The sequence below is a fragment of the Bombus terrestris genome, chromosome 6, assembly GCF_910591885.1.
Source record: "Bombus terrestris chromosome 6, iyBomTerr1.2, whole genome shotgun sequence".
Classification (NCBI taxonomy): Eukaryota; Metazoa; Arthropoda; class Insecta; order Hymenoptera; family Apidae; genus Bombus; species Bombus terrestris.
The window spans coordinates 8222004-8235369 of record NC_063274.1 but is presented as its reverse complement, the minus strand read 5'-3'; the positions used below and the strand labels follow the sequence as shown (position 1 = coordinate 8235369).

The window sequence follows — 13366 nt, the reverse complement described above, 5'->3', positions numbered from 1 at the left end:
GTGCGACTTTAGGGAGGCTTGTCGAGCATTAAGGCGAAACGGGTTAAACGGGCCCGAGTTAAAGTAGAAGATGATGAGACTGGTAAGACCGATTTGTTATGGTTAAATGCTTGATGCTACAATTAAATACGGAGGATGCAAGTGATTGTTCTATCAGAGGAATGCTGAAAGATGTTTCATTTTTAGTATAATTAGAAGTTACGAGCTGCACAGAATTAACCTGAAAATTTGTAATAATACAACTAAGATACAGTCCTATTATTTTTCAACCAATTAACCGCGGTGGAAATTATGTTTTTCAGCTTTTAAAATGTGCAACTGTATTTCATTAGTTGTTACATTTCTTTGATGTACTTCGTTTCCTAACATAAAGCATACGTGTTAAATACTGCGGTGATTAAGGTATATGTCAAAGAAGCAACAAAATATAAAATAATCAGGGACTGCACTTTTGAAATATTTCTACTTTTGTAAATATGTTATTTCAAGAGTTATTGCTAAACTTTTATAATATACTCTAAATGATATTAACCATTTGGTTTTATTTTAGAATGAGTATATTCCTAAAGAGTACTCTCTTTGCAGAGGATAAACTTTTATCCATAAATCTTATCTACGATTAACAAGAACTCTCCAATTAGAGTTAACATTTAGAGTTCACTTTCATATCTGTAGTGATAAAATGTAACTAAGCATTCCAACAACCTTTGACTACAGAATCCATCAGCATCTGTAATTTTCTTACAAAATAAGAAGCTCTCAATTTTCCCAGATAATCGCTTTTCGCTATTCCAACCCTTTAAACAGAACTCTCATTTCCCGAATCGTTCATCTATATTTAAAAATCTCATTTACACCCGCAGCAGCGCGATACAATAATTATTCTACTTGATTTTAAATAAAGGTACGAACGGTTTAAAATTTTTATCCAACAAATCCGTAAAATCGAAGATTTTCTACTCTCCGAGATGATTATCGGTGATTCGTTGCAATTAACCACGCACTGAACCCTTTCTCTTTAGAAAATTACCGAGATTCCGCCGGTACGTGACTTTGCCGAGTAATTCCTTGCAACTCGATGCCAGATTATCACGATGAACACGGCTGTCTCGTTACGCACGAAGTCTGTTCGATACACGTGCACGTGGCTTGATGCATTAGAATGATGTCGAGGTTCCCCGTTTGCTGGTCTCTATTCCGAGGCGTGCCACGGTTTGGTGAAACAGCAAAGGTGCACACAGCTCTCGACGTGTACATCCTGCAGGAATTAACGTTTTCACGTTACATCATGCACGCGCCATCGGATACGGGCGTAGGAACGTTAATCGTCAATTAATTTCCCACTGTTTCACCGTACGTGACGATTTCATTTTCACTTTTCTATCAGGGTTTATTAAATACTTGTACTTTTCGCTAGTGTATACGTACTATATTACAATGCGGAAGAATATTATATCCGACTAATTTAATGTTTACTTGAAACAGTGGCTAACTCTCGTTTCCGACGGAGGTCGTATTTTCAATTCTACTTCAACGACTCGTTCGCAACGCGAGAAAGAATGCTACACATATAACCGAATTCTATTATCTTCATACTATTGGCGTATCTATTCTCTGAAAACTGCACCTTCTCAGGACTTTTTACATCCTGAAAAAGTAACGAGCACACGTTGGGTATCAGATGAATTCCAAGCGGTAAAATCTGTCCCGCTGTTTGCGCGGTTCCCCTTTTTTCCCTCCGCCGTGTAAATGACGCTAGGAAGATAAAACTTGTAGGCAAAACTTAAAACTTTGATTCCACTTTCAGCCCCTCGAAGTTAAGATTTACTCTCGAACTTTAAGATCTAAAATTGTCAACTTTCGAGCAGGAGCGAGTACACTCTGCTCTTGCCTTTCCCTTTCCTCCTCATTCCACTTTTGTCACTCCACCATCAAACACACCGCGATAAATATATATATATATAAATATATATATAAATATATATAAATATATATATGTACATAGACGTGGAATTTCTCGTCTAGAACTTTTGTTTTCTCCGTTGCAACGCGAAATAACACGAAATAACAGGATTTCGCGAAAGAGTAAAGCCGCGAGGCGTTCGTTACAGGCACACGACGACGCAATTAACTCGCAACACGCCGAGCATCCATTGTAACATCCACAGAGAGAAATGTAACCAACGATCTATATTATAAACCATACGATACTTTTCGTTGTGCTGTTAATTAAGTAATTGCCAAACTAATGACGATTGGTGTTTAACAGATTTTAACGCGAACAACGAAAATATATTAAAGTTTTGTAAGACGATGGCTCCAAATAAATTATATCAGTTTGAAATTCTCGTACGTCAACCCGACTTCTAATCGCAAGATATCTTTTCGTTCTACTTAATCCAACAAATCGTGGTCGTGCCATGTCAAATAAATGACTGAGCGATTAATATTTAAAGAGCCAATAGCAGTGTGAAATTCAACGTCGAATTACAGATTATGTGCTTTCACGGAACAGAAAGGGAAGAGAAGAGAGGCAGAGAGAAAGAGATGCGGTTATGTCCATGCGTTTCATCGAGCTATGAATTCTGTATGGAGTCTCGTGCATTAACGAAATGTAATGACCCGACAGAAACGGCCTCTCGCATTCACTTTGTCCGCCAACAAACTGTGTAATACCAACGCGATACACTCGGTCAATATAATATCCCGAATAATTTAGACGAAATCAGAGAGCACCGAGATCCAAGGGTATGGTTCAAGCGCCCACGAAAATCAACTCGTAAGCAGCGTTTATATATTATACTTAGAGTGTTTCATAGCACGTACAGGGAAATTTATTTGTCGATAGAGGAGATAATACCGAATACGTGCCGTGTAAATATAATGTCGAACATTAACGGCTAGAAAGATACCGTCATTGGAAATCTTGATCGATTTTTAAATCTCATTTAAATGAATTATAGTCTTTAGTACTATTGATTACTATTTTAATAATTGATAACATTGTCTGTATTTCATTCAGAGATTGGATGTTATAGTTCTCTCTTTTGTTGATATTTGTTATGGATTTCGTTTAGAGAATTTCGCCGAATAAATCTAGTTATAAGATACATACGACATAAAATTCCATTTTTGTTTGGATCAGTGCGGAAAGTGACGTTTGATTGAAATATTCTTTAAAGTTAAACAGAATTTTCTATGAAAACGGAAGTGGGAATATCCCTATGACGAGAATTCTAGATTATACTTATATAATATTCTACATGTGAGCACTACGAAATATCTTGTGCCCATGAAAAATCTACTGTGAATTCCTTTTGACCCATTAACCATAGTGTGACGTTTAAATCATCTCTCGCAGCCCATCTAACAATTAATTAGAGCAGGAGGACGACGAGACGCGTGGAAAATTTCAACACTCCATCTTTCTAACCTAGTGGTATGAAATAGGGTTTTACCTAATTGCGGTGGTTCACGAAAATACTCGTATGCTTACATTTATTCTATATAATGTGACATGTATATTAACGGGAAAGTGAAGATTATATCAGTTATAATGAAAAATTAATTTAATAGATCATCAGTGGACTACAAAATTAGGTACTCCAACGATAGATAATAGTCGAGTGTTAAAGTCTACGATGAAAGTCGCAAATATATACATATTCAAGTACGTCCCTGAGTCATTCTGCGTTTGAACCTCCGAAAGCATCGAAACATGTAAGCTCCACGAAAGGATCTGCGGATCAGCATCGCGATGCACATTGTTCCGAAGTTAAACTACGAACAAGGCGAGATTTAAATTATCCCAGTTAACGACGCGAAATTAAGCGCGAGCTTGGATTCCCCGGGTAACTTTATTTGACCCACTGTCTCGCTAATACGTGAGATGTTCAAGGTAACGTTCGCAAATTGGACGCCGCCGCGCGTTGTTTGCATTGCGCGTGCTACACGCTGTTGTTTGCTCCAGCCCCGAAAGAAACAAACGTCCGATGCGTTAATGTATTCTATAGGCGTGGCCTGTTACACTGTTCCATCCCTTGCTTGTTCTTTTTCAGACGTTTCGACGCCAGAAAAAAGTTCTATCGTTGGACTATTAACGTAGAGTAATCTAATAACGGCGAGTAATCTTTCCTTATGAATAATTTTAAAGCGAGGGTAATGCCGAATATCGAAAATATACAGAAGTAGTAGGTATTTCATCGAAATTATAAAGAATCTCTATTCAGGAAGGACTTATAGTTTTCATGAAATATGCATGCATTAATCGATAATTGCACTATATGTATCCATTCATTGTTTCTCTTTTTAATTAAGAAATAAAAAGTAAAATCCTTGTCGTTAAAAGAAGAACCTCGTCTCGTTATCGCAAACAACTACAGAACTATATTACCCCGAAGAAGCGAAAAGTTACCTAAATGAGCGACATGAATCTCAGATTAATCGTCGTGACATCGCATTTTGTATGTGCTCTAATATAGAGCACGTAGCGATAAACAGAAAAAGAAACAACCCGCTCGATGAGAAACGAATGTCCGGTGCGTTAATATATTCTACGGGCGTGGCTCGTTACGCTCTTTGTATCCCTTGGTTACTCTCGCTTGGACGTTTCATTGACAAGAGAAAAAAGAAAGAAGGAAAAAAGCAGACAAGTGTATCGTCATGTAGGTACCTTATGGATTCATATTCGACAAGGATATAAAGCTTCGTGTCCCTCGTAAACATTTCCATAGCGTTGCCCACTTACCCGCTTCTGACTTGAATCACGCTTTAAACGCGCTGATAAATATGTATATTAAAGTCGGTGATAAACATAATTACACCGGGCTCGCCCCTTTTTCGTGGTGGTAAAGCCCTTCCGCTTGGGCGGCTAGGAAATTCATAATGTTCGCAAGAAATTGATGCACGCGAAACAGCGAAAGAAAAAATACTCCGAAATTAGTTCGTGTGTAAACGATGTTAAAATATTTCATCGTGTTAGGCGGGTAACGCGCTGAAATTTTGCGTTCACCGCATAAACAGGATAACCGTTCGCAAAAAATATTCCGCGACCTACCGCGAAACTAGCGCTGTTGCAAATTTGAAAAATTACTATGTGCTCGGTGTAAAAAGAGAAGGCGATACCGGCGCGAAGGAAGCTCCGCTAAAAGGAGTGTGTAGAGCTGTTTTCAAAATTAATTCAGGCACGAGATAGATAAAAGAGAGTTGGAGTTCCGAATGTGAACCGTGGGAAATGTCGATGTTGGGCAGTTAGTATTATATTACTCGAGTCAAAGTTTTCGGACTACCAAGACGCGTATCTTCTAAAACTAGCGTTTTCTAGCCTCTATAACAACTATCAGAGGCTAACGGAAGGAGTAAATAACATCATCGCCTTTTTATTAATTCATTTGGTTAGGACACAGCGATTAATTCCATTGACCATAAAGAATTTTACTAGGCTATTGATATATATTAATATCATCTAATCAGTAAAACAATATTCAACATTAATGGGGTACTACTCATTCCTTCACATTCCAGAAGTAGCATCAGCTGAATTCCAACCAGTATTGCGTGAAGATGAGACGAGTTGGTTTAACCAGAACAGGCTCACCATTCCATCGAAGCCCTTGTGCTACTTGATACATGTCGAACAGAAGCAACCAGTTGCATATTGAATTTTAATCTATCTGAAACAAGTAGAAAATCTCTACTAGCTTAATTAGCTAACTTGTCAATGTTGGATAGAAGACATTCGACGATCGACTTCTATTGATGTCGGAAAAGATGATAAGTTCGATTTCAAAAGAAACTTCTGCTAACTTCATGGAGAAGTTTGCTTAGCCCTAGACTTAATTTAGACATAACTCAAACTCTCCCAAGGAAATGACAAGTCTATTTCGGGGGGAATCCTGGCAACGTGTACGAGAGCAGTATTTCATCCGGACGTAACCCAGTCCAGACCCACAGGTAGTCTACGTCTAACCCCGTAGTCTAACCCCGACCTAACCAGCTCCTAAATCAGATCCAATTCAGGCCTAACGACCGGCGACAACTGTGAGACTGAAAATCTCGTTATTGACGTATTAAGATACAAACGTTCCAAAGATATATTTTATTTAGGTATCAGTACCTTTGAAATTCCTAAATTGATCAGAATAACGATACAGATTGGGGTTAGATTGTGATTGACAAGGTAGCGATTTTAAACCAACATGTACAAGAAATCTGTTGAACTTGGATCTAACCTAATTAGCTAGTTCGAATCAAGAACTGATATAAATATCACGTTGGTACCAATTAAGAAGGAGAATGAAACAAAGATGTACAAAAAATATATAAATAAATTGATTTTAGACATTGTTCGGTAAAAATACATGTTTTGATATAATTTCCAAGAATAAACGAATGCAGAGGTATAGAATTCTATGTACATTAACGTTTATTCTACTTGATTACGAGTTAACATAAATTAAATCGAATATAATCAAATTAAATCAGTCTAATTCAAAGTTTGATAAATATAACCTCGGGATCAAAAACCAATTAAGAAGTATAATCGATTTATGGAAACAAATGTCAATGCATTTGGATACTCAAAACGTTTCAATTCGAATAAAAATTTAGTTAACAAAGTCCGTAAATTAAAACCGTAACATTAATCTGAAATTAATGCAAATATAACCTCAAAATGAATCAAGAAACGGCAAGTGACACACTGCAATACGATCGCTTGGTACGGACATTTCACCTGAACCTTTGTACGAAACTCGATCCACTTTGATTTTCAAGAAACAACGACTTCGATTCAAACTTCCAGCAAAACCGGGGTTTCTACTTAACCAGGTTTACCTCTAACGAAACCGCGAACCAATTGAGAACTTCATTCGACACGCGAGAATTCAACCGTCTCGATTTTGGCGACACTTCGATACCTTTCGATATAATCGACTAGCGCTAAGATTGTAATGGCAACACGATTAAAGAAGCTAGCAGCGCATACTAGCGGTGACGAGCAGGGACACGCGAACAGACGGGCGACGGATTAGAAGAACAAACAGACGGCACGGAACGTAGAAGAAGAAGAAGAAGAAGAAGCGTTAGGAAGAAAGCAGGAAACAGGCAAACAAAGTGGAGAGCTTAGGCAAGAAGAAGCAAGAACCGGGCGAATAAAAGCTGTGCGCGGAAAAGAGAAAGAGGAGGCAAGAAAGAAGAGAGGAAGGAAGGGAAAGAAAAGAGGAAGGAAGGGGAAGAGGAGGTGGAAGGTTTCTTCCTTTTCAAGTCTCGCCATAGTCGACGATAGTAGAAGGCGCGCGTGGCAAAGTAAAACGAACGAGTAAGAGAGAGCAAGAAAACGGTGTAGAAGAGGTTAGAGAGTATAGAGTATAGAGGCTGGAAGAGCTAGAGTGAAGCAGAATGGAGCAGAATGGAGAGCGCGAGACGCGTAGGTACACGTACACGGTAGCTAGCGTCTATATTTTATATCCGGTACACGAGAAATGTCGCTAGGGCGCAGACTCGAGGCAATCGGGGTCGGTCGGCTCGCCAGTTACTTTTCGCGATCCACCGTGGCCGCTCTGCCGCGGCGCAGGTACACACAGGTCGGACGGTCAGTCTCACCACGGAGTTCGTCAGTCCGACGACGGATAGGGAAAGGGGAGAACGTAGTGTTCGCGCGAGATCTCTCGTATCTAACCACCACGCTTCTCTCTCGAGATTTTGTTTCGCATTTCGACTCGAATGCCCCGCATAGAAGAACCTCGACGCAACCTCAGGCAACGTGCGAACGTAAAGGAAATCGAGCAACGGGTGCGCATGTTGGCATGCGTTAACATACGTTAACGAGATTAACACGCGTTAACAGAGATTGACACGCGAGGAAGAAATACACACGGGAGAGGCAGCAGAGAAGGACGATAGTGGCACGCGAGAGAAGAAGGCGGGAGGCAGGTGAAAAGGGAGAGAGAGTAACTGTCAGCTTACCGATTGTACTGGGGCTGCATCTGCCGCACAAAAGCACAGCTTGCGCACTGTTACGCCGCGTTACCGAGCTACTTGCGCGAACCACTGAACTGTGCCGCTCGGTCATCCCTGCCGAGCCAGTCGAGAGCTTTCGTGCGAAGTGTTTACGTCGTCGCGCGGTGAAACACACGCTCCTGTTACCGCCTGTCCGTTTTTGCTGTTCGCGTTATCCTTTCGCGTGTTCCTCTTACGCGTTTCCTTTTACCTACTTTGCGCTGATTCGTCTTCTTCTCTTCGTTCTCTCCTTGTCGCGTTCTGTTTGCGTTCTGTCAGCGGTTAAACAACCGGTTAAGCGAAATCAGCTGGTGACGTTGTTTTGTTTTGGACTGTATCGTCTCGTCACGTGTGACACGAGCTTCTATCTATTACATAATCTTACATATACTCGTGAATGTCCGTAAATCAGTGAATCGTTTCGATCGACTCGTTTTTTAGCGCGTAATCGTGCATCCTAGTCGTGTTTACGTAGGGGACAGGTTTTGTCGCTGTTCGAGAAAGTGAAACGAGAACGAAACTTTCTCGTTGCGTGTGAAGGGTAAAAGGATTGAAAAGTCCCGGGGCAAACTGATCGGCGGCTAAGCGTGTTTCGACGAGAAAAAGTGCAGTGAAATGAGAACTGTTTGTCCGGTTTTCTGAATCGGTTAATATCTTCTTAACAACGAAACGACGCGACGGTAGAAAGCGTACGCGCCGTCACATTCCCGTAGGATTAAACCGCGCGTCCATCCACGGAACCTTATCGTCCATCGTGGTGCTGTCGTTAATATATGCCGTTGTTAGCTCGCGTCAGCGTATGTGATACGGCGACGCGCGAGTAAGAGAGCCGTTTGGTCGACCTTGGTGAACTGTAGTGCGGCAAAGTGACCTCCACAAAGTGCAACGACGACAAAACCATACAGCCTCGAGACGTGATCGTCAGCATCAATGATAAACGGAACCAGAGCATCGAATTAAGGTGAGTTCCCTCGTGGTTACGAATACAAACTATACGTACTATATGGATATCGGGCGGCTGGAGATATCTTTACCGCGCGATTCGATTGATTTGCAAACGTGAATTATTCGGGTTTGCATGGCTGGGATTTAATTAGAGAGCACGGCTGCTTCGAATTAATCGATGGGAATTTCGGGGAATGAAATTATAATTGGCTAGGGTAGAACTATGAATTGGACACACCTACGGATACTGTAAAAACATCGTGGTCGATTGTTCTACCTTTTTTTATTCCCTTTTCTCGGTGATTCACATGTACACACACTTGGAAAATGTTTTTTCGATGTCGATTAATCCCTTTTGCGTTTATTCCCGCGCAAAGAAACAGGAGTCGCCTGTAAATGTTCCGTTTAATTAAACGATGGGCGCTTTGAGCCGCGCGTCGCATCGCTTGAGTCACGTATTAAAGAGAGAAGAAAGTGGCACGGTTCGTTATGATTTTTATATTTCCGGTATTTGTTCTATTCCCTACGACCTAGATACGCGTATACGCTTTTTTACACGGTTGGTTGAAGCGTCCCGACGAAATAACGATTGTATACCGAGTAATTTCGAAGAGGGTTGGGGGATTTGAGAGGACGTATTCACGAAAATAAGCAAAAAATATTTCCTTAATGTGGCTTTGCGCATTGACTTCGTGTAGTCTTTTGTTATATTTTAAAATCTTACAATAAGGTATTGTTTATCATTACGTTTAGTTGGAAAACGGTGTAAAAAATTTGGGAATGTGCAGCATTCGCGAAGATAAACAGGAGAACAGTCGTCAACGTAGCAATCTGCAAATATAATTCTTATATTTCCTTGTTTCAAGCTGAAACAGTACAACGAAATGCCTGTGTCTACGTATGAGGATTTGAACAAATTACAAATATTATATTACCATAAAAATATTGAGATGATCTAAAAGTGTACAAATGTACACTTGTGCCTCTTTTTATCATTTCAGTTTATTTCAAACGTGCAGTACCATTGAACGTGTCTGAGCAATTTTACGGTATACTACTTAGAAATTCAGTTGATCGAGAAATCAACATAGAAATTCTACGTAGCGATCTACTATGTTAAAATAAATTCGAAACACGTTAAACACGGAACCATGTTTATTTCGGAAAGTTATTATATACGTTGAATTTCTTTGTAAACATTTTATAGTTCCTGTCACGATACAAGACGTTGTATTATATCTTTACATTATATTGAAGCCGTTAACCGCAAATATAGCAATTTCTCAGTGTCTGCAAAGTATATTAAAACAGATTCGCGGATTTACATTAACCGGCTCGCGGTTTGCCTATTTTTATGAGCGTTATACACTTTTAAAACGTTCGACCCATTTTTCAGATCGCCCCCGTATTCTTAAAGCTTCGAAACTAAAGGAGATGCTCCTTTCCCTCGCAAACCTTCGAATTCTTCGAGAATCGCGCGAAACTTTCCCACGCGGCTGTACCGATCCGCTTCGAGCTCGCACCTCCGCCGCTTCTCTCTCTTTTCTCACGGATAAATTTGATATTTTGCGACCGAATTTATTCGTTTCGTGCGCTTCGACGTTCCTCAATAGCAGGTACAACATTTTTCAACGATAATTCCACGCGTCTTTTGGTAGTACTTTTGTTAGTGTGCTTTATGCGACATTTTTCACTGCGCTGTGACATGAAGGAAATTTACAAATATTCTTGTAAGATTTTAGGGGTTTGTGATACTTATTAATCACAGAATTTTTAAATATTTTACTATCTTCAGTAGATTCATAGCTACCTGAAATATAAAAATAGTCATACGATTATCTTAGTCATTAGTTCGTGATCATTAAAACTAGTATTTTTTGCAAATATTTCCACACATACAGACAAGTATTCTTGTAGATTCGTGTAATGTCAAGAATATTATGAATAATGATATTTTATTCAAATTGAAATTTTGTTGTTCCAGGTGGTAGATGTTATATTCAGTACCTTACTATATCTTCTGTGAAAACTCGCATTTTGAGCGTATTAACGTTGAATTAGTATTGATTTCAGTTAGCCAGAGATCTGAAAGAGGATTGAGAGTTAAGAGCATTAAACAGTCACACATTCATACTTAAACTGCGAGATCCTTTCTCAGTAAAGCAGTCATTGAAAGAAAAGTAGTTTATAACCTTTAAAGGCGTTCAAAAATTCATTGATTACCTTGTTACTTTGCAAACAGTACCCTCTTTCGGCGATGAAATTCCTAAAATATTAGAAAGATAATAGATAATGTAAAGCTGTACAATATTGTGAAATGTATTCCGGCGAAAGTAACTTGTACCGCGGATCTTATATTAATAATCGAAACGCTAAAAAAGGCCTTTACCTACAGCAAATATTTAAAGTATTCCAGAAAGTATGGAATATATCCAAGCTCTAACATCTTTCTCCTATTTCTTTACAGTCATTCTTAATTCAAATAACGTTCAACTTTGCGGCCATAATACTGTATTTACTTTGCAATGGTTCAAAGCTTGACTTTTTCTCTTTCTCTCTCTTTCTCTCTCTTACATCTGCTTTACTTAATCGGTGTATCGAAGAATACCTTTATCTCTTTAACAAACGTTTTAGGTTAGTCGATTATCGTATTGCTGTGAATTAAAATGAACAAAAATCCAACGATATTAATTTTATGCCAGGGGCTGCTAATACATTAAAAGTAAAGTTTACCGCAAATCCCCGTAAACAATCTGTCAAACAACGCGCGGGCTCCACGCGACCATGAATCGCGTTTTGCAAAACCCGCCAATGGCCTCGGCGCGATATTCGTTAAACGTAATTGCCGATTAAACCGGCGAGGTGTATGCGCGCGCGTTTCGAGACCGATTAAATTAAGTTGGTCGCTTTTACAAAGCGGCGAACCACCGTGGAGGCCGCTCGTTACATGGTGCACGAACTTTTATCCGCGCATCGCCAATGATCCCGCCATAAATGATCCAGTCACGTGACAACTCGCCAGTAGCCGCAAGTTATTCGAGTAATCGTTTTTATTACAGAGTATGCGGCTAATTTCCGTGGCGTAACTCGATTTCACGCGATTACAAGTCCACCGTCGCTTTTAATAGCTATTAATATCGGCTCGATGACGTTTTTAAATGGCAACTGGGAGAAAGAAAGGAAAAAAGCGGACGTAATTCTTCTTGGTATTGCAACTCGATATATAACGTTAACGGTGATCTGCTGGCTTACGCCGATGAAAAAAAAAAGATTGTGACACGATACGTCGCTCTATTGCTTGACCTGTGCTCTACAAAAAGGTGAACTCTTTTTTTTCTTCTCCTTTCGTTTTTTTCTCTTCTCCTTTTTTTTTTTTTTTTTTTTTTTTTTGTTGAGGTCGAGCAATGTTGAGAGCAATGTTTAGAAAGAGGACGAGTTTTTAATGCTACGTTTTACTGCGCTTTAACGCTGCGTTTTATTTATCTCCCGATGTTGCTAAAATCCCTTGATGTTGTTGAAACTCCGGCTGGGAAACGGAAGAAATCGACGTTTGTTTCTAAGAGAGTGCAATGCAAAAGTCTCTTTTCAAGCGATAAAAAATATTCAAATTGAGAATTCATATCGTTTGAGCTTGCTTCAAATACTTTTGTTACGAAAAAAGTAATTCTTTAACCAACAGCTAGAAATATAAAATCACGATGGATAGCGAAGTACATGCAGATTAATTATTACTATGATAAATAATGGAGTTTTTGATTGAAATTAAAAAGAGGATTCTCGGTCATCCAATACTTAGCAGGAAGACGAACGAGACATACTCAACCTGAAGTAATATTGCATAGGCCACAGATGCATTTTCTACTCGACTCTGTCGATAATTTTTTCAACAAATGTCGCTAATTGGAGGGGCCAGCGAACTCTTGGTAAAAGTTAAGCTCTGGCCGCGTCGCCGTTATTTACAGTTTTATCAAAAGTTCCGGAATCTCTGACCCGTCGACGCGATTATTCCTCCGAGAGGGAAGATTAAATATACAAATGTAATAGAAATTAACTATGCTCAGGATACTTGAAGTTCTCGGCATTTCTGCTTGATATTTCCGTAATTGAGAGGGAAATGCAAACAGCACTATTTTAAATTGCCAGCGAATCGCGAATGCGTGTCAGAAAGAGAGAGGGAGATAGTAAGAGACAGAAGAGAGAACTCAAACGTTTCTTCTTAAATGTTTGTAATATTTTTCTGGCAGCCAAAGCTTTTAATATTGAAGATTATTCTTCCGATTTCTATATCTGGTCTATAACACGTAGATTCTAAGAAGAAGGTAATATTTCCTGAGAATTCGAAGATTCGCAATCGAGAATTTTTAGTATTTTCATATATGATTCAGGATATTTTATAGTTATAAGGAATATCTAGTTATATGGA

At 39.3% G+C, this 13366-nt stretch overlaps 1 protein-coding gene across 5 annotated transcripts in view; it reads left to right on the top strand.

Annotated features, from left to right (window-relative positions):
• The first annotated feature begins 7562 nt into the window (after nt 1-7562).
• The window catches only part of LOC100644721 (teneurin-a), a 704524-nt gene continuing 698720 nt past the window's right edge, over nt 7563-13366 (top strand). For 3 of the 5 annotated variants that reach the window (XM_020863510.2, XM_048406771.1, XM_048406768.1), the window contains exon 1: nt 7564-8959. The gene's annotated coding sequence lies outside the window, so the exon portion shown is untranslated. Of the gene's footprint in view, nt 8960-13366 lie in introns of all 5 variants that reach the window. The other 2 variants (XM_048406769.1, XM_048406770.1) reach the window with 1 other exon arrangement.